Here is a 21,093-nt window from a genome sequence, read left to right on the forward strand (position 1 = left end):
CCCCCGGTGCAGTCCCTGATGCAACCAATCAGCCAGGCCTGGGGGTTAAGAAAGAGCAGAATTTGCTGCACACTTCGGCGGGGGGGGCGAGCGCCACAGGCTGCACGTGCGGGGAGGGCTGGTGCCGGCGGTGCCCAGTGCCAGCCGTCTGTGTAGCTGTGCTCGGAGACCTCGCTCTTCTGCACGTGGTCCCAGAACGCGTTGTCACTTTAGCTCCCGAGAGCTCACGCGTCTTCCTGACGTTAAGGGGACGAAAGCCGCCGTCGTAAGCGCCGGTTTCCACGCTCGGGGCTGACTGCTCCTGCCCGGCAGAGTCGCTCTAATCTGAGACGCCCTCTCGCACTCCCCGCTCTGGACAAGGCCTCTCGCACTCCCTGCTCTGGACAAGGCCTCTGTGTTGTCTGTAACTGTGCCTGCTTTTCCATTGGAAAGAGGTTTCCTGATGCCACTGTGGCTCCACACGTGAGATCGGTCAACGCCGTCCCATTGTTGTGGACTCGCATTGTCCTTGTGGGCAGTCTGCAGTCCCTCATAGCATTGTTGTCCTTCTCCCATCCCTGCTTTCCAGCCCTCTGACCGTGATGCGCTTATAAATGCAAGGGTTTTCAGCTCAAAAAACTCATGGGAAATGCACATTACGAAGAAACTATGTGGACTTCAAGACTTACCGCATCAAACTAAACTTTAAAAAATTTATTTATTTGAAAGTCAGAGTTACAGAGAGAGGTAGAGATGGGGAGAGAGAGAGAGAGAGAGAGAGAGGAGAGAGAGGTCTTCCATCTGCTGGTTCACTTCCCAGATGGCCACAATGGTTGGAGCTGCGCCTATCAGGAGCCAGGAGCTTCTTCCAGGTCTTCCACGTACGTGCAGGGGCCCAAGGACTTAGGCCATCTTCCACTGCTTTCCCAGGCCACAGCAGAGAGCTGGATCGGAAGAGGAGCAGCCAGGACTCGAACAGGCGCCCATGTGGGATGCCGGCTTTACCCACTACACCACAGCACCATCCCTCAATTATTTTTTAAACTCCAACTTTTCCCACAAGGTTTTTGAAGTCCCTCATGTGGTTTACTTTTATTTATTCTGGTTGGGGGGGCATTGGATTTCCTGCATCTGTAGGTCGATTTGGTTTTCAGTCACACTTGGAGTGGTCTCAACCCGTATCTCATCAATTTTTTAGAGATGTATTTATTTGAAAGGCAGAGTTGGGGTGGGGGAGACACACAAGAGACAAAGGGAGGCCTTCCATACATTGGTTCACTCTCCAAATGGTCACAATGGCCGTGGCTGGGCCAGGCTGAAGCCAAAAGCCTGGAACTCCATCTGGGTCTCCCTCTTGGGTGCAGGAGCCCAAGGACCTGAGCCATTTTCCTCTGCTTTCCCAGGTGCATTAGCAGGGAGCTGGACTGAAAGTGGAGCAGCCGGGACTGGAACTGGCACCCATGTGGGAAACCGGTGTTGCAGGTGGTTGACCCACCGCACCACAACACAAGCCTCCAATCAATTTTTTTTAAAGAGGGAGAGACAGAGACAGAGACAGAAATCTATGTGCTGGTTCGCTCCTCAGGTGGCCATGGCAGCCAAGACTGGGCCAGGCTGAAGCCAGAAGCCAGGAAGTTCATCCAGGCCCCCCATGTGGGGGCAGGGGCCTAGACACTCGGGCTGCTTTCCCAGGCCATTAGCAGGGAGACGCATCAGAAGTGGAGCAACAGGGACACAAACCAGCACCCATGTGGGATGCCGGTGTCACAGGTGGTGGCTTTACCCGCTGTGCCACAGTGCCGGCCCCTCAAATATCTTCCCACCCCATTGTCTCTCTGCCTCTTCCTCGGGGACTCCAGTTAAAAGTAGGCTATGCCTCTTTATCCTGTCCCTCGGCTCCCTGAAGCTCTGTTCCTTTTTCTTTCTGTGCTGTGTCGTAGATAATTTCTACTGAGCAACCTTCAAACCTGAGAGCCCTTGGTGAGTTCAAATTTAGAGTCAATATACTTTTGATTTTATTGAATGGAAGGTGAATTCCAGGTATTGTATTTCTCAGTCTAAAGTTCATCATGGAGCTTTTAAAAACAACTCTGTATCCCTCTGTTATGGACTGAATCACGTCTCCCCCAAGGGAGACACCCTGAAGCCCCAACCTGCAGCTTCCCAGAACGAGGCTTTGTTGGAAATAGGGTGTTAGGATGGCGTCGGGCTGGACCCCAGTCCAGCATGGTGGGCCCTTCCACGTTTAGGAGAGACACGGGGTGGGGGGTGCCGCGTGTTGGTGGGGGCGGAGACTGCAGTGGTGCCGGCTGTCCCAGGATGTGGGAGAGCGACGTGGAGGGTTCTGGTCGGGCTCCCCGCCTCTGTGGCTGCAGGACGGCACACGGCTCTGCTGTTGCAGCCGCTTGGCCGTGACACTTGATTCCAGAAGCCCTGGGAAACTGAGGAAGCCCTGAGATTCCCCTGCTCTGGGCCGTGTGTGTGTAGCTCGGGGCAGGGAGGGGCCTCCGTGGCTCGCCCACGTGGAGAGCTTGCTTCAGGGCCACGAACTGAGCCTCAGAGTTAAGACACACCCTCGGTCCACTGCCGGGACTCTTGAATCCTGTACATTCCTAAACAAATTTCTTATAAAGACACAAAGTCAGGGCTGGTGCTGTGGTGTAGCAGGTAAAGCCACCACCTGCAGTGCCGGCATCCCATATGGGTGCTGGTTCAAGTCCCGGCTGCTCCACTTCCCATCCAGCTCTCTGCTGTGGCCTGGGAAAGCAGTGGAAGATGGCCAAGTCCTTGGGCTCCTGTACCTGCGTGGGAGACCCAGAGGAAGCTCCTGGCTCCTGGCTTTGGCCTGGCCCAGCCCTGGCCATTGCAGCCATTAGGGGAGTGAACCAGCAGATGGAAGACCTCTCTCTCTCTCTCTCCCTCTCTCTCTCTCTCCCCCCTCTCTACCTCTAACTCTGGAGGAAGACAGAAATCTTCCATCTGCTGGTTCACTCCCCAGACACCTGTAACAGCCTAGGCCAAGCTAAATTCAGAGCCAGGAACTCAGCCAAGCCTCCCACGTTGAGGGCAGGAACAAATGACCTGAGCCGTCACGGCTGCTTCCCAGGGTCTGCAGTAGCAGGAAGCGGGAGTCAGGGGCCAGGGCTGGACACTGACCCCAGGGGCTCTCATGAGGGACACAGCTGTCCCAGCCACAGCCTCTGACCACTAGGCCACCCTGTCCCTGTGACTTTACTGTTTTAATGTTGACTCGGTGTGGTATTTCCCTGTTTCTCTATGTGTCTAGTGATTTTAAGTTTTACGTTAGACATTGTCGAATGATGCCATGTGGAGATTCAGGACTGCGTCAGCGTCCTGTGACGACTTCTGCGTGCTGTCTGGTCGTGGCCGTTCCCCCCAACCTTGTGCAGGGCTGATGTGTCGGCTTTGTCGGGGGCTCACTTTGGGGCCTGCTCTTCACATCAAGGTCTCCCCTTGTGTTCACCAAGATCTCTGAGTTGGTGAGATTTGGACCAGGAAGTCCTCCTCCTGGGTTATCAGGCAGCCTCGGAAACCTCCACCCAGCTCTTGCAGGCTCCGGGCTGTGCCTCCCGCAGCCATGCCCCATGCCACACCCCAAGCCATGCCCCATGCCACGCCCCAAACCACACCCCAAGCCACGCCCCTTGCCACATCCATCCAGGCTGTCCCTCTGCGGCTCAGTTCTGAGCTGCTCGGAGGCCTTGGGCTCCAAAGTCTACACTTCCGCCTGTTGTGCTTGTGTTCTGTCCCTGCCCACGGTGGGGCGGCCTTGGGGAAGCCAGAGGAGTGCCTCTCTCGGCCTTGCACCTCCTTGTCAGGGGCCACAGCCCTGCCGGTTTCTGTCAGTTTTGGGTCACTCCTCAGTGCCTTCAGACAAAGCTGGCTTGTTCCTTTTTTTCCAGATTTTATCATTGTAACCGGCAAGAAATTAATCTGGCATAAATTGTTCCTCTACCCCAGCAAATCCGGGCTTGATCCAGCACCACATTGTTCATCTTAAGGCCTAACTTAGCGCTCGGTTATTCAGACTTGACCTTGGGAGTGACACTGGCTAAATGGAACGCACAGGCCCTGTGTGGGCGTCTGGAGCCGGCCACCCTGATGTCCAGTCTCCCCCCTGACGCTTCACTGGGTGACCCTGAGCCAGGCTCAGCGGTGACCTTATCTTGCAGGATGAGGGTGAAAGCAACCCACGCAAAAGCCCCACGCCACGTCCACACGTGGCGGCGTGCTCAGCGGGCGAGAACTGACACCGTTCTCTTCCTACAAGACACCGTCGCTGGTTGCCCCGATGGTGGGCTGGGCCCACGCCGGCCCGCGTCTTCCCTGCCTGTCCCCCGCCGGCCCGTTTGAGAAGACGCTGACACCCCCACGTTTGGTTCTCGCCGTCTTGTCGGGGACCTGGGACTGACGCCCCCTGAGATGACCCAAACTGTGGTTCTGGAAAGTGACCACTTAGGGGCCAGGGAGGGCTCCTGCTCGGCCCCTGTCTTGCTGACCAGGTCCTGACACAGCGGCCACAGCAAACGCCTTGGCCGGGGCCCTGCTGTCTTCAGGCAGGGCAGTGGGGTCAGTGCTGCTTCCTGGGCCAGCTGGGTGGCCTGGGGCAGGTCCCCAGCCCTCACTGGGTCTGCACAGAGATGGAGTCTAAGGGCCCTCCCGATGTGCGACCAGAAATCAGGAGCCCAGACCCGACCGTGGTCCTGCCTCCCACGTGGTTTGTGAGTTTGGGCCTCTCACTTAAAAAAAAAATCTCTCTGCCTCAGTTTCCCCATCGGCAACCCAGGGAGCACATTCCCAACACTTCCTTCTGCGTCAATCTGTCAAAAGTCCCTTAAAAATGATGGGCTCTCCAAAAGCCAGACCCACAGCACACCCTGCACCCCAAGGTCTACAGCCCACACCTCACTGGGCCCCGCTCAGAGCCTGCGGCACAAGGGCAGGCCGGGAAGAGGGAGCCAGCTCCCCTTGGGGAAAAAAAAACGGAGAGCTTTCAAAAAGAGACAAATAACTTGCAATTTAAATGCATAAGAGACCAGGCTGTGCCACCACATATGCAGATAGATGCAAATGATATGCAAATGGCCCAGAGTAAGCCTGGGTTTGCCAGTGTCCCTTGCCAAGCAGCCAGTTAGGGGGTTAGCCAGGCCTGGCCGGTGCCAGAAGCTCACATCTGGGGCCCAGAGGCCTTGGGGTGAGCATTCAGCAGCACCTCCTCCGGGAGGCTTTCCAAGACCCAGCAGGCCACGGTGCCACCCACGGGAGGAGCCTCAGGGTGGCTCCCGCTGGGCCTGCAGACCTGAGCCTCCCTCTTGTCCTGGCCACTGCCCAGGGCCGGCAGGGGTGCCGGCTGAGTGCAGGGGGAGGCAGGTGCGGGCGAGTTCCTTCTTAGGTGCTCCTGGCTGCCAGACGGGGGCTGGACCCCCTGCAGGGCTCCGGGGTTATGCTGTCACGGCCGTGGGTGGCATCCGGCCTCCGTCCCCGGATAGCAAAGAAGACTCAGGACCGAAGCTGGAAAGTGACTCGGCCAGCTTAGGAACCAGTCCTAAGACACCACTCCGCCTGACCCCGAGGAGCCGCCAAGTCGACATCCAGGGGCCGCGGAGGAACGAAGGGGGGTATGCGTGAAGTCTGAGCCAGCTTGCCAGCCAGCCTCCTTGGGCTGCAGCCCTGAGTCCGGCCGCTGCTCTTCCTGTCTTTCCGCGGCTCCCGGCCGCCGTGAGCTTCGGGGAGCGTGGCAGGCACTGTCTGTGCCCCCTCTGGCCCCGGCCGGCTGCAGGGATCCGCCTCCTGTTGGCACTGCCCCTGCAGCAGGTGCGAGCAGCTCCGGGCTCCCCCCAGGGCCTCCGGAAGCCAGAGGTGCCAGAGGTGGGGCGGGGGAGCTTTACAGAGGCGGGGGGGGGGGCAGGAGCTCGGGAGCGGGGAGGGGGGCAGGGGGCATGGATGCTCCCCACTTCCCAAAGGCAGTTCTGCGTCTGGAGTTCCCCGCGGGGAGCCCGCCCACGCCTCCCTGAGCCACCTGTGTCTCTGCCCCCACCCTCAAGTGCTTCCCTAAGGCTCTGCCTTTTTTTTTTTTTTTTTTTTTTTTTTACAGGCAGAGTGGACAGTGAGAGAGAGACAGAGAGAGAAAGGTCTTCCTTTGCCGCTGGTTCACCCTCCAATGGCCGCCGCTGCAGCCGGCGCACTGCGCTGATCCTGGCAGGAGCCAGGATCCAGGTGCTTTTTCCTGGTCTCCCATGGGGTGCAGGGCCCAAGCACCTGGGCCATCCTCCACTGCACTCCCTGGCCATAGCAGAGAGCTGGCCTGGAAGAGGGGCAACCGGGACAGAATCCGGCGCCCCGACCGGGACTAGAACCCGGTGTGCCGGCGCCGCAAGGTGGAGGATTAGCCTATTGAGCCACGGCGCCGGCTTGGCTCTGCCTTCAAGGGACCCAAACCTGGGGTGGGGGGAGGTCTCGAAATCTGCTCGCCCTGTGGCTGGGCCTCCCAGGAATGCGAGCTGGGTGTAGGGGTGTAGGCCCGCGCCAAGCAGCGCCGGACAAGCACACACTCCCGCAGTCACACACCCGCTCATGCGCTGGCTCACGCTCGCATCACACACTCACGCACCCACGAACTCGCTCACACACCCTCCCACACATGCACCCACACACGCGCTCACGCACCCACACACACTCAGGCACTCACCCACGAACTCATGCACGCACCCCCCCACACCCATGCACCCACGAACTCGCTCACACACCCTCCCACACATGCACCCACACACGCGCTCACGCACCCACCCACACATGCACTCAGGCACTCACCCACCCACACACACACCCACACACCCACGAACTTGCTCACGCACCCACCCACACATGCACCCACCCACACACGCACTCAGGCACTCACCCACCCACACACGCACCCACACACCCACGAACTCACGCACGCACGCACTCACACACTCGTGCACCCATGCACTGTCGCACGCACTCACACACCCACGCACTGGCTCACACACGCACCCACACACCCATGAACTCACGCATGCACCCCCCCACACCCACGCACCCACGAACTCGCTCACGCACCCACCCACACATGCACCCACGCACTTGCACACCCACGCACACACTTGCACACCCACGCACTCTTCACAGAATTCTTGGCCTCCTGCTCTGCGCCGGGCCACCAGGGCTTCCTTTCACCGTGAGGGGTGGCCCGGACGGGCTTGGCTCAGCTCCTCAGACCCCGCTGGGTCCACAGCTTACTCAGCTGCAGGGAGGAAACCCGGGGGCCCGGCTGCGGGAGGTCGGACGCCCGCATCTAATCCGGAGCCGCAGGGGCACCGGGCGGGAACGAGGTGCAGCTGCGGTCCCGTGTCCGTGCCTGGCTTGGTCCCCGCTCCGCTCCGCACCCTGCTGCTGGCCCCTGTGGGCAGCGGGTGCCGGCTCCCCTGCGGGAGACCCAGCCAGCTCCCGGCTCCCAGCCTTGGCTCGGCCCAGCGCTGGTGTCGCCGGCATCTGGGGAGTGACTGAACCGGGACACAGGAGATTGCTCCTGGCCTGCCCGCCTCCCCTGGCTGTGTCTCTGTCTTTCAAATGACTAAAAAATAAATTTTACAGTAAAAAAAAAAAGCAAATGGGACGCAAGTCTCCTTTGCCATCTTAGCTACATCAACAGTCAAGGCAGGGGTCGGCGCTGTGGCCTGAAGAGCCAGCATCCCATGTGGGCGCCAGTTCGAGTCCCAGCTGCTCCACTTCTGATCCAGCTCTCTGCTATGGCCTGGGAAAGCAGGGGAAGATGGCCCAAGTGCTTGGGCCCTGCACCCACGTGAAGACCCAGAAGAAGCTCCTGGCTCCTGGCTTCAGATTGGCGCAGCACCAGCCACTGTGGCCAATTGGGGAGTGAACCAGCGGATGGAAGACCTCTCTCTCTCTCTCTCTCTCTGTGTGTGTAACTCTGCCTCTCAAATAAATAAATAAATCTTAAAAAAAAAAAAAAAAAACCGTCAGGGAAACGAGGCTGTTCAGATGCAGGGGGAAAGTGCTTCTCCTTTCTTTTTTTTAAAGAATTATTTTATTTGAAAGAGTTACACAGAGAGAGGGCGAGAGATCTTCCACCCACTGGGTCCCTCCCCAAATGGCCACAGCAGCTGACCACTGGGTGACAGAGGCCCAAGCCCCTGGGCCATCCTCCACTGCTTTCCCAGGCACATTAGCAGGGAGCTGGATTGGAAGTGGAACAGCTGGGACTTGAACCCGTGCTCCTATGGGCTGCCGGCGTCTAGGCGGTGGCTTTACCCGCTGCGCCACAGCGCCGGCCCCAGGGAAAGTGGTTTTTGAGCTCATGGCGCTGCCCCTTTGCACCTGCCAAGGGACTCACAGGGGACAAAGCTGTTGAACGTGCGTCTCTGGCTCTTGGGCCCACAGGTCTGGGGAGTCACATAACCAGTCCCACTCTGTCCCCAAAATCAGGTCTTGGAGGCCTGTGCCCCTGGGGGAGGGGTGGGACCGGGCAGGAGCCAGGGGGCGAGTCCCCTCTGCTTTTCCTTTTCCTTTTTTTTTTTTTTTTACAGGCAGAGTGGATAGAAAGAGAGAGAGACAGAGACAAAGGTCTTCCTTTTGCCATTGGTTCACCCTCCAATGTCTGCTGCGGCCTGCGCACCGCGCTGATCCGATGGCAGGAGCCAGGTACTTCCTCCTGGTCTCCCATGGGGTGCAGGGCCCAAGCACTTGGGCCATCCTCCACTGCACTCCCGGGCCACAGCAGAGAGCTGGCCTGGAAGAGGGGCAACCGGGACAGAATCCGGCGCCCCGACCGGGACTAGAACCCGGTGTGTCGGCGCCGCAAGGCGGAGGATTAGCCTAGTGAGCCGCGGCGCCGGCACATTTCCTTTTTTTTTTTTTTTTTTTTTTAAGACAATTTTAGAGCAGGTTGCAGGTCACACGGGGGGGGGGGGAGCTGTGGGTCCCCCTGACCCCGCCCCCCCAGGGTTGACGCCCCAGGGACCCAGCATCACCACCGGGGCCCTGCCCACTTTGAGCTTTGTCCTAGCAGGCGAGGCTCGCTCACCCGCCAGGAGCCTGACCCTCTGGCCTCGCCCCGGCCGACTCAGTGTCCCTTCCATCCCCACAGCCACCACCACACCCCTACGAAAAAGCCAGGGACGGAGGACGTGAAGATTGGGTTTCCTGACGGGGCCCTAACGCTTTAGTTTTGCAAAATCTCCGGCTCGGAGGCAGCGGCTGCAGGGCTGTGTGGTCCGATGCAGGAGACACCGGGAGGGCACCAAGTCCCCTGGCCCCAGGGAGTGCCAGTCTGAGGGAGGAGGCACAGTGACACTCCAGGGGCAAAGCACTTGGGCAGCGGGGTGGGACCGAGCCGTGAGCAGGGGTGGGTGTGGGAGGGGAGGGCGGCCCAGGTGCCAGAGGGACCCCAAGGTCGGGGGTCCAGGCCAGGACGGATCTGGGACGCGGGGCCCAAGGGTAGGGCCGGGGTCCTCGCCTCTGCCAGCTGGGCTGCCCGGAAGGACCCCACGTCCCCGATATTCATGGGGTCTCTGGGGAAGGAGGAGATGCAAAATTCAGGTTTCAACAGCAACCAGAAAACGTGGGACGTCCGTTCCTGCAGCACCGCGGAGAACCCCCGCCCCCCTCCACTTGCGGGAAAACGCAGCCAACATCCTTTCAAATGCGCGGCTGAGCCAGCACGGAAGAAAGGCGGCTCCCCAGGGACCAGCACAAAGGAGGCGCTGGAAGCCGGTGCAGCAGACGAGAGGGCCGGCCGCGGCCTGGGGGCGTGGCCCGGGGGCGTGGCCTCCGGGGCGGTGGTCTCGGCAGGGCCGCCGGGGGACCAGCGTTCCCAGCCCTGGGCCCCACAGAGCAGGCGCCACGCGAGCCAGAGCCGCCCCGTCCAGGTCCTTCCGAGCCGGGGTGAAGCTGAGGACAAGCGCGGGCCTGGGCCTGGGCCTGGGCCTGGGCCTGGGCCGGGCTGGGGGTGCGTGCGAACAGGCTGCAGGGAGTGGGCGTGGGGCTTACATTTTTAAAATTGAGATCACTTTGCTCCCCACAGCAAGAATTGAACATTTACAACATGGACCCTAGGCCCTGGGCAGAAACCAACAGGCCACTCGCCAGGGGGCCAGACCCCGACCTGACCTGGGCTGCTGGGGTCCCCACAGCCTTGAGCCCACCAAGGGAAAGCTACGGAGCAGAGGCTCAGAGGACAGAGCCGAAAAACAGCCGCAGAGAGCTTTAGATTCAGGAAAAAAAAAAAAAAAAAAAAAAAAACCCTGCAGTTGCAGTTTCTGGTTGGAGACAGCAGGGGTGAAGCAGAGCAGGTGCGCCCTGCTGATGCGCCCGAGAAAGCAGCGGAGGAGGGACCAAGTGCTGGGGCCCCTGCGCCCACGTGGGAGACCCGGAAGAAGCTCCTGGCTCCTGGCTTCGGCCTGGCCTAGATGGAAGACCTCTCTCTCTGCCTTTCAAACAAATCAATAAAGAAATCTTTATAAATAATGGGTATTTATCCCTGCTCTGTCCCTCGGTCCCCTTTAAAATGACCCCCCCCCCCGTAAAGGAAACGGCCATGGGCCGTGGAAGGACGACGTGAACTTGGAGAGCACACTCGTGCGTGAGAGCCCACGCAGACGAAGCGCAGGAGCCCGGGGACCCCCAGGGCCTGGGGGCGGAGTCCCGGCTGCGGGCTGAACCACCGGCATTTCGTGGAGAGAATTCACAGAGCAGGCGGCCGCCAGCACCGTCCCCCAGAGTGGAGCGGGTAGGAGTGACGGCCCCGGGGCCAGCACCAGGCAGGGGCCTCTCCACGCAACAGAGGAAGCAGGGAGAGTCTTCATCCCACACGGCCACCTCGGGCTGCCTCAGGATGAGCCGCAGGCAGGAGGGACAAAAACAATCCTCCAGGCGTCAAAGACGCTGGGGACGAGGGCCGGAGCTGCCCAGGGGACGGACGGGGCCCTGACACCCGGCAGGGAGGCCCGGCGCCTCTGTGTGCAGATGCCCAAGGCCAAGGGCACGGAGTGAAGCTTCCAGCGCACAGGTAAGGAACGGGATGCAGAGCAGGCAACACCAAGGCAAACAAGGCCGGGACCAGGACAGTGTCGCAAAGAACAATGGCGGCACAGACTGAAAGCTCCGTGGAGGAGTGGGGGGGAACAATGGCGGCATAGACTGAAAGCTCCGTGGAGGAGCGGGGGGAAAAGCTGGAGATGAGGACACGCCCCGGAAGTCAGCGCCCAGGGCCAGGCAGAGCCAGGGCAGTGAGACTCATCCTGGGCGCTCCGACACCCAACGTAAGGAGCCCCAGAACGAACAGAGAAACGGCAAGAGGCTGTCACCCACCGCACTAGCAAGTAGATTTCTCCGAATTAAATGTTCAGTTTCCAGACTGAGGGGCCAGTGCTGTGGCTCAGTGGGCTAAGTCTCTGCCTGTGCCGTGAGCATCCCATATGGGCTCCTCTTCCAGTCCAGCTCCCTGCTGTGGCCTGGGAAAGCAGTGGAAGATGGCCCAAGTGCTCGGGCCCCTGCACCCGCGTGGGAGACCCGGAAGAAGCTCCTGGCTCCTGGCTTCGGATCGACACAGCTCCAGCTGTGTGGCCATCTGGGGAGTGAACCAGCGGATGGAAGACCTCTCTCTCTCTCTCCCTCTCCCTCTCTGTCTGTAACTCTGTCTCTCAAATAAATAAATAAATCTTTAAAAACTTCTACATCATTACAAACATTAAGCTCTCCTGCACCCCCTGCCGAGGGTTCCCGGGGACGCGCTCCATCCGTCCAGAGTCCAGAGCGCAGAGAGGCTGGGGAGTGTCCTCAGGGGCCGGCCAGGGAGGTCCCAGCAGCCTGCAGAGCAGCCGGAAGCCACGGAACAAACCGGAAGGATCTGTGCCGGAATGTGTCCGGGCAGGCGAGGTGAGAGGCAGGTGACGTCGCACACACCACCCGGCGGAGTCTGGCAATGAATTCGTGAAAATGACACATAACAGAGGCACTAAAGCAAACAAGTAAACGTAGGAGAAACCACTACCAGGGAAACGCAAAACTACGGAAGAAAAACAAGGGGCGGGGGCTGTGGCAGAGCTGGGTGGGCACCCCTGGGACACGGAAGCGCCGGGTCCAGTGCCGGCTTCCCCGCCCCCGGTCCAGCTCCCTGCTGGCGTGTCCCAGGAGGCAACGGTCACTGCTGTCAGTGTGAGACCCAGGGAGAAGCTCCTGGCTCCGGGCTTCAGCCAGGCGACTGCGGCCATCGGGGGACTGAGCTATGGGTCGAAAATTCTCTCTCTTAAATAAAAATAAATACTTTTTCAAAAAGATCTGTTTGTTTTAAACTCAGAGGGAGAGAGAGAGAGAGAGAGAGAGAGAGAGAGAGAGTCCTCCATCTGCTGGTTCACTCCCCAGACGGCCTGGATGGCCAGGCCTGGGCTAGGCGGAAGCCAGGAGCTTCCTCCGGGTCTCCCATGTGGGTACAGGGACCCAAGCACTTGGGCCATCTTCTACTGCTTTCCCAGGCCACAGCAGAGAGCTGGATCAGAAGTGGAGCAGCCGGGACTTGAACCAGCGCCCATATGGGTTGCAGGCGCTGCAGGCTGGGGCTTTACCCCATTTTGCCACAGCGCCGGCCACCTAACTGGAGTGTTGTACATTGTGCAGAGACTAAATAGGATTTGTATAACCCCAATATTGCTGTCTTCAAATATCGAGTAAGCCCAAACCCTGGTTTCGTTATCTGAGAGGAATGGGGACAGGAAGGGGCCGGGTGTGGGCAGGGGTCCTTTCTGGTCTCCTGCCCTGGGCCTATGACCTCGGGTGGAAGTCACCAGATCCGCCCCCTAGTGGTCGGCGGGTGAATTCCCAAAGCAACATTTAAAGGAGTTGAAGGAGCCTCTGGACCAGGGCCGGGAGGCGAAGTGTTTTGTACTAAACGTCATTGACCTGCTGAGACGTTGAAGGCTCAAGAAAACTTGAAACGCCAGAGGAGAGCCTTGGGCAGCCCGTCTCACGGGCTCTCAGCGCCATCAGTCTGGGACGGTCGGGCCACTCACCCTGCCCCAGCCACCACCTCTGTGCGGGCACGGCCCCACAGCTGCCCCACTCCTGCCCCCGTGAGCTCCCTGTAGCTGCTGGTGCTGGAAACGCCACGGGAGCCGCTCAGTGCCCCCCACCCGCAGGGTGGCTCCTGGGGACCCAGCGGCCAGCTGTGGTGGCCTGGGGCAGCGGCCAGCTGGGCGAGGGGCTCGCACACGGTCTGCCCTCGGCCGGCCGGCCTGGGATTGCACAGTCCAGCGTGTTCCCGGCACTTCACTTTTGCTTCAGTTTGGCTTTTGAAAGCCCTAGAAAGTGGCCCTGGGAGGCAGCCCGTGGTGTGGGATGTGGATGGACTGTCCACATTGTCCTCCCCCGGGGAAGATGGGCCCTCCCCGCTGAGGTTCAGGAATGAGGCGAGGATGTTCACTCCACCTCCTACTCAGCAAGGAACCAAAAGGAGGCACCCAGGAAAGAGAAATCTGTCTCTATCCACCCAACACAACTGTCTACATTAAAAAAAAAATCCCATAGAACTAATAGGTTCAACAGTCAAAGTCCCACAGAACTTAATAAGTTAAAAAAAGGTCACAGAATATAAAGCAATAAAAACACACAAAACAACTTGTGTTCCTATACAATGAATAATTGGGAATTTAAACCAATGAATAGCACTGAAAAAAAACAAACAAAAAACTCCCGAAGCATAACTCTGTATGCTGAAGACCCCAGGACACTAATGAAGTAAGTCAAAGAAAACCTAAAGAAATGGAGAGCTATACCATGTTCATGGATTGTAGACTCAATGCTGTGAAGCTGTCAGTCACTCTCACATTTATCTAGAGTTTAAAGAGATCCCAAAGAAAATCCAATCACTGATTCTAAAATTTCGTGGAACGGTAAAGTGTCTGGAAAACAGAGATTTTAAAAAGAGCAAAGTTGGAGGACGGACACCATCTGATTCTAAGGCTTATGATGAAGTCAGAGTAACCAGACGTGTGGGACTGGAGCAAGGACGGACACTCAGGCCAGCTGAGCCAAGTCCGAAACAGAACTGCAGACATGGCCGGGTGCCTTTTGACAAAGGTGCGAAGGCGATTTAGCTGAGAAAGGAGAGATTTTTCTTTTTCAACAAATGGGGTTGAAAAAATCTGATAGCCACATGAAAAGAAAAAAAAACAAAAAAAACAACAACAACAACAAAAAAACCCCTTGGGACTGGCGCTGTGGCTTGGCAGGTAAATCCAAAACCTGCAGTGCCGGCATCCCATATGGGCACTGGTTCGAGTCCCAGCTACTCCTCTTCCCATCCAGCTCTCTGCTGTGGCCTGGTAAGCAGTAGAAGATGGTCCAAGTCCTCGGGCCCCTGCGCCCACGTGGGAGACCCAGAAGAAGCTCCTAGCTCCTGGCTTTGGATTGGTGCAGCTCTGGCCGTTGCGGCCAATTGGGGAGTGAACCAGTGGATGGAAGACCTCTCTCTCCTCTCTCTCTCCCTCCCTCTCTCTCTCTCTTTCTCTCTCTGCCTCTCCTTCTCTCTCTGTAACTCTTTCAAATAAACAAATCTTAAAAATCTTGAAAACCCTTATCTCACACATTATGCAAAAATTAACTGAAAACTGAGCGTATACTGAAATATAGAGCATAAATAAGCGAACCTCTAGGAGATAAAAGTCGTTGTCCCCTTGAGACAAGCAACAGGGCCTTGGTTATGGCGATGAATGCAAAGCCATGAAGAGTGAGCGGTGGGGTGTCTGGCCTAGAGGCTGAGCCCCTGGCTGGGCCATCTGCACCCGTGATGGGGGCCTGGGTTGGAGGCCCCGCCCCTGCCACGACCCCAGCTGTCCACCAACGCCCACCCTGGGCGGCGGCAGCGAGGGCTCAGTGGCTGGGTGCCTGCCACCCGTGTGGGAGAGCCCGACTGAGTTCCTGGTTCTTGGCTTTGGCCCCAGCCCAGCTCCGACCGTTGCAGACATTTGGAGAATGAACCAGCAGTTGCACAAGAGTGCTCTCTCTCTCTCTCTCTCAAATGAAAGCAGTCAATAAATCAAATAAACGAGATTTCACTCAAAATTTTAAAGTCTCTGTGGACCAGGAGCTTGATCCCGGTCTCCCACGCGGTGGCAGGAGGTCCTCGTCACCGCCTCCCGGGGTCCGCATTTGCAGGAAGCTGGAGCCAGACGCTGACGCCAGGCGTCAGACCCAGGGACTCCAGTCTGGGACCTGCACATCTTTTTTTTTTTTTTTTTTTTTTAGGGTTGTATTTATTCATTTGAGAGGCAGAGTTACAGAGACAGGGAGAGACAGAAAAAGGTCTTCCACCCACTGGTTCACTCCCCAGATGGCTACACTGGCTGGAGCTGAGCCAGTCCAAAGCCAGGAGCCAGGAGCTTCTTCCGGGTCTCCCACGTGGGTGCAGGGGCCCAAGCACTTGGAGAATCTTCTACTGCTTTCCCAGGTGCATTAGCAGAGAGCTGGATAGGAAGAGGAGCAGCAGGACTTGAACCAGCGCCCATGTGGGATGCCAGCACTGCAGGTGCTACACCACAGCACTGGCCCTAACCCAGCTTTTAGTGAGAGATGTGACTCGATGAAGAAAACGTATGTAAGGCACAAAGCCTGGGCTAGGGAGAGGCACCAGGGCAGACATCTGTGCCCGCAGAAAATGACCCAGGCCCAGTCCATCCCCCTGAAATCCAGAGACCCCACTGAGAACCCAGGACATGCGCCCTGGGGCGGCGCTGAGAACCAGACCCCTGTGCTGACGCAGCCAGTCCGGGGCAGCGGGAACCGGGTAAGACGAGGATTCTTGGGGCCAGCGCTGCGGCGCGGAGTAAAGCTGCTACCTGTGATGTCAGCGCCCCATGTGAGTGCAGTTCCAGTCCCTGCTGCTCCTCTTCCAATCCAGCCCGCTGCTGTGGCCTGGGAAAGCCGAGTCCCTGGGCCCCTGCACCCACATGGGAGACCCGGAAGAAGCTCCTGGCTCCTGGCTTGAGTCTGGCCCAGCTCTGACCATTGCAGCCATTTGGGGAGTGAACCAGAGGATGGAAGACCTTCTCCCTCTCCCTCTCCCCCTCTCTCCCTCTCCTCCTCCCCTCCTCTCCCCCTCTCCATCTGTAACTCTGTCTTTCTTTTTAAGGGATGTAGAGAGAAAATAATTCTGAGATTTGCTAAATTTAATTACAAGGGCCACAGGATGGAGAGGAGAGACAGGCAGCTAAGGAGTTAACAGCTGTGAGTGAAAAACAAGACTTGCGCATTCACAGGCCTCTGCTGAGGTGAGACGCTGGAAACAGCTCCCTTCCCTTCCGAGGTTCTGTGATAAAAACACTCCCAGCTCTGGGTGCTGGACACGGATCCCCAGCTGCTCTCCAGCCTCCCCAGCCCGGGCCCCGCCCCTTCCCCGGGCACCTGTCACGGCCCCACAAGCCCCGCGGTCGCAGAGTGTGGGTAACAGCTGCAAACCTACAACCACCGATCTGCCACAACCGAAAGGGGGAAATCAAAACTCCTCACAAAAAGAACAAAGCTGATTTTTCACGACTTACTGTGGGGGCCAGCGCTGTGGCACAGCAGGTAAAGCTGCCACCTGCAGTGCCGGCATTCCATATGGATGCCAGTTCGAGTCCCGGCTGCTCCACTTCCCATCAGCTCTCTGCTGTGGCCTGGGAAAGCAGTGGAGGATGACCCAAGTCCTTGGGCCCCTGCACCTGCGTGGGAGACCTGGAAGAAGCTCCTGGCTCCTGGCTTCAGATTGGTGCAGCTCTGGCTGTCGTGGTCATTTGGGGAGTGAACCCTCTCTCTCTCTCTCTCTCTCTCTCTCTGTCTCTGCCTCTCTGTAACTCTGCCTTTCAAGTGAATACACAAATTTGAAGGAGACTTGCTGTCACACGTCCACTCACTGGGCTGTCAGCCCAAGGACAGACAAGCATCGGGGGCCCAGCGGAGAAGCGGCAGCAGCTTCAGAAAGTTCATGGAAAGTGCGCGTTGTTATGAAACGCCCATGCATGGGTTGCAAAACAGGTGGTTGTTTTAAGATTTTGTTTATTTATTTGAAAGATAGAGTTAACAGACAGAGGGAGGGACAGAGAGAGAGAGGTCTTCCATCTGCTGGGTCACTCCCCAGATGGCCACAATGGCTGGAGCTGGGCTGATCCAAAGCCAGGAGCCCAGAGCCTCCTCTGGATCTCCCATGTGGGTGCGGGGGCCCAAGGACTAGGCCGTCCTCCACTGCTTTCCCAGGCCACAGCAGAGAGCTGGATGGGACATGGAGCAGCCGGGACTCGAACCAAGCACTTGGGCCATCTTCCGCTGTTTTCCTGGGCATATTAGCAGGCAGTTGGATCTGAAGTGGAGCAGCAGGGACTCGAAGATGGGACCAGGAGTCCGGTGTCAGCAGGGGGTCCCCGAGCCAGTCCCCCAGGGCCCCGCCACCACTCTCCAGCGCCCCAGGGAAACCGCGGCCTGGTGGGGAGGAGTGAGATAGAGATGCTCCGGGAGGCGGGGATCCGGGGACCCGGGGTCGCCTGTCCCGGTGCCCTGCCTGCCCGTCCCTGTCACTGTTGGCTCACACGTGCGCCCCGGCCGAGGCGTGCTTGCTCCCCGGGGGAACGTGCTCCAGCGGAAGGCAGAGCAGGGAGGACTCTGGACACTGGACAAGAGGCACCGCGCACTCCTGGGTGTCAGAGGTTGAAGGACCCCTGGGACCCCACGCTCCTCAAATGAGACGGCCCCGCCCCCCCCCCCCCCGGAGTGAGTGACCAGGGCAGGCTCTTCCCCAGACCCTTCGGAAGGGCTGGCACATGTGGTCCATGGGGTGAGCTCCCGGCTCAGACGCAGCAGAACTGAGACTGGACGAGCCCCGAGACCCTGGACTCCTCCCCAGCGCCCTGTGCGTCTCAACGGACGGAACCCAACTGCCGTTAGCTATTCAGTTAGCTAGTTAGTTAGCCAGCTAGTTACTGGGGATGCAGACAGAAAGCTCCCATCCACAGGTTCACTCCCCAAATGCCCACAACAACCAGGGCTGGGCCGGGCAGAAGCTGAGTGGCAGGAACTCCATCCGGGCCTCCCCCGTGGGTGGCAGGAGCCCGAGTCCTCAAGCCGTGACTGCTGCACCGAGCAGGGAGCTGGAATCACGAGGCGTCTGGATTTGAACCCAGGCTCTCCAGTGGGGCACGCAGGTGCCCCAGCCCAGGTCCTGCCCACTGTGCCTCCCAGCCCGACCTTCTCACAGCCTCGGGTCACCCATCTCAGCTGTGACAATGGCAGGTGTCAGGCCGCCATCCAGAATCCAAGTTAGCGCAGTGTAGGGCAGCAAATATATTTTCAGCTAATGCAAAATATTTAATTTGGCCTTAATTAATTCACGTTCCTGGAGCATTTGAGCCGCTTGGGAGACTGGCCGCTGGAAGAGACGGGTGCTGCTGTCTGTGAGCTCTGGCATCTGGAGGCATCTGAGACCCCACGTGTGAGAGATCCAGGAGATTAGAACGTTGGCATTGCTGCCGGTCACTGGTTCGAGTCCCGGCTGCTCCACTTGCAATCCAGCTCCCTGCTAATGCGCCTGGGAGAACAGACGAGGATGGACCAAGTGCTTGGGCCCCTGCACCTGCATGAGAGACCTGGAGGAAGCTCCTGGCTTCAGCCTGGCCCAGCCCTGGCCATTGCAGCCATTCTGGGAGTGAACCAGCAGGTGGAAGATTCTCTCTCCCTAACTCTGCCTTTCAAATAAATAAATAAATCTTTTGAAGAAATTTCAAAAATAAATAAAAAATAGAGACCTCATGGCCTGAAAGATCCATGGCCGTGGGAATAAGCCTGCCCCGGGCCCAGAACCCTTGGATCTCGGATGGAGAAGTGGAGAACCAGGCCTTCAGACGGGAGCTCTGTGGGCAGCCATGGGGCTCCTGTCCACGCCACACCTCACCCGAACCCAGGGTGGGCTGCCTGGCACCATGGGGCCTGCCAACCTTGGCTGGAGGAGCAGGGGCAAGGCCCGGCCTCCCCGTGTTAGCGCCCCTGCCTTGGGACCAAAAGGCTTGGAGAGAGAGAGAGCGATGCCCCATTCTCGGAGTGGAAACAGCCGGTGCCTCTGTGCCGTTGTGGAGGGGAGGAGGCGAGGAGGGGTGCAGGAAGCTTCTCTCCTGGCTGTCCAGGGACACCCCCACGAGCTGGAACCACACAGAAGCCCCCATTCTCCTCCCCTGGCCCCCACCGTCCCCTCGACAGCACCAGGGATGGCAGGGCAGCCCTGGGGCTGGGGGCACCCGGGAGAAAGCGTAAAGGTGGCGGTGACCTTGGCCTCGTAGGCAGCACTGGCTCTCGTCCCAACCCCAGGAATTCCTGCAGGAGTCAGAGCATCCGCTCGGCGGCTTCTGAACGCAGGCCCAGAGCCTGACCAGGCTGCTGCCGGCCCCAGCCCACGTGCCAGCCCCTCGCAAATGCTCCACGGACCTGCCTGGGCTGGAGGCCATCACCCCACCGGGCGGCCGCCGCTTCCCCTTCTGGAAGGTGTCCAGAGCCCACCGCGGAGAGGGTCCCCGGCGAGGCCTTAGTGGCTCCTCTATAAAGTGGGCGCACGGCAGTGTGGCAGCAGCCGCTGTGGGGGTCTCTGCCCACCACTGCTAGGAGACAGCACCTGCCAGCTCACGGCGCGGTCCGTGCCGGGTTGCGCGCGGTGGTCAGCTGCCGGCCACAGGCTCAGAACCGAGACCCAGGAAGTGACGCACTAGCGTGGCTGCTCCTCGCCCTGCGTCCCCTCCCTGCTCGCCGCTGACCTGTTTCTGAGACGCCCCGCAGCTCCAGGGGTCTCACTCGTCTCCCGAGGGGCCCCGCGGGCTCGGCAGGGCCGGTTCTCCTGGGAAGCAGCCCCTGTGCCGCCTGCTTCTTCGCTGGCTCACACACAGAGGGCAGTGCCTTGCAGGCGTCTGTCTCCTGAGCCAAGTTTCCCCTGTTAGCCACAACTGGTGGCAGCATATGTGACCTTGGGAACGTCATGCCCTGCGGATGCGTGTGCACCTGCTGCGCTGAGCCCAGCCTGGGCACCGGGCGCTCCGGCGCCTCCCCCGAGGCTGTCTCCAGGCGGCACCGGCTCCAGCTTTTCGTGGGCTCTCTGCAGAGTAATAAGCTTCCCACGGAGCACACCGCTGCCGGCCTGCCGAGCTCCGGGCCGAGCCCCAGAGCTCACTCCTGCTCTCCAGCCCTGCTCCACAGCTGGGCAAACAGGCTCACGGAAGCCGGAGCACGGTCTTGTTTTATTTATGCAAAAGGCAGAGTTACAGAGAGAGAGAGAGAGAGAGAGAGAGAGAATCTTCCAGGGTTGAGCCAGGCCAAAGGCAGGAGCCAGGAACTGCATCCAGTTCTCCCACGTGGGTGCAGGGGCCCAAGGACTTGGGCCATCATCCAGGCGCATCAGCAGGGAACTGGATTGGAACTGGGGGAGCTGGGGGGCTCCAGCTGGCTCGTGTGCGAGCTCTCTCTCTCTCTCTCTCTCCCCCTCCATGTGGGATGCCTGTGTCCCAAGTGGGCGGCTCAGGAAAGCAGAATTTAACCCTCTATCTGCTGGACCATGGGAGGTGGCTCTAAACCTCCTTACCCAGCAGCCTCTGCTCTGCCTGCAGAGCCCCCCCCCCCAGAGCGGGGGCTGTTTGGGGTTCGGCCCAGGCAGTCTCCAGGGCCCAGTGCAGAGCCTGGGACGTGGTTGGTCTCCAGTAGGCAGAGAATAAATACCGTGTGCTCAGACATAGCCAGTTCATCCAGAGAGGGGGAGGGAGAGAGGAAGAGAGAGAGAGAGAGAGAGAGAGAGGAGAGAAAGAGAGAGAGGAGAGAGGGAGGGAGAGAGGGAGAGGGAGGAAAAGAGAGGGCAGAGAGAGAGAGAGGAGAGGGAGAGGAGGAGAGGAAGAGAGGGAGAGAGGGAGGGAAAGAGAGAGGGAGAGAGAGAGGAGAAAGAGAGAGAGGAGCGAGGGAGAGAAGGAAAGAGGGAGAGGGGAGAGAGGGCAGAGAGAGGGAGAGAAGGAGAGAGGGAGAGGGAAAGGGAGAGAGAGAGGGAGAGAGAGAGAGGGGAGAGAG

General features: G+C 59.1%; 1 long non-coding RNA gene across 1 annotated transcript; it reads right to left on the reverse strand.

Moving 5' to 3' along the window:
• Positions 1-678: 678 nt before the first annotated feature.
• LOC149128903 (uncharacterized) lies at positions 679-20,027 on the reverse strand. Its single transcript, XR_016225892.1, has 2 exons — positions 19,803-20,027; positions 679-923 (listed from the first exon to the last, which is right to left on the reverse strand). It is a non-coding gene; the product is annotated as an uncharacterized LOC149128903 (long non-coding RNA).
• Between the last annotated feature and the right edge of the window lie 1,066 nt (positions 20,028-21,093).

This window comes from Oryctolagus cuniculus, chromosome 1 (assembly GCF_051225735.1).
Source record: "Oryctolagus cuniculus isolate XC-2025 breed Fujian yellow rabbit chromosome 1, ASM5122573v1, whole genome shotgun sequence".
In the NCBI taxonomy this organism is placed as follows: domain Eukaryota; kingdom Metazoa; phylum Chordata; class Mammalia; order Lagomorpha; family Leporidae; genus Oryctolagus; species Oryctolagus cuniculus.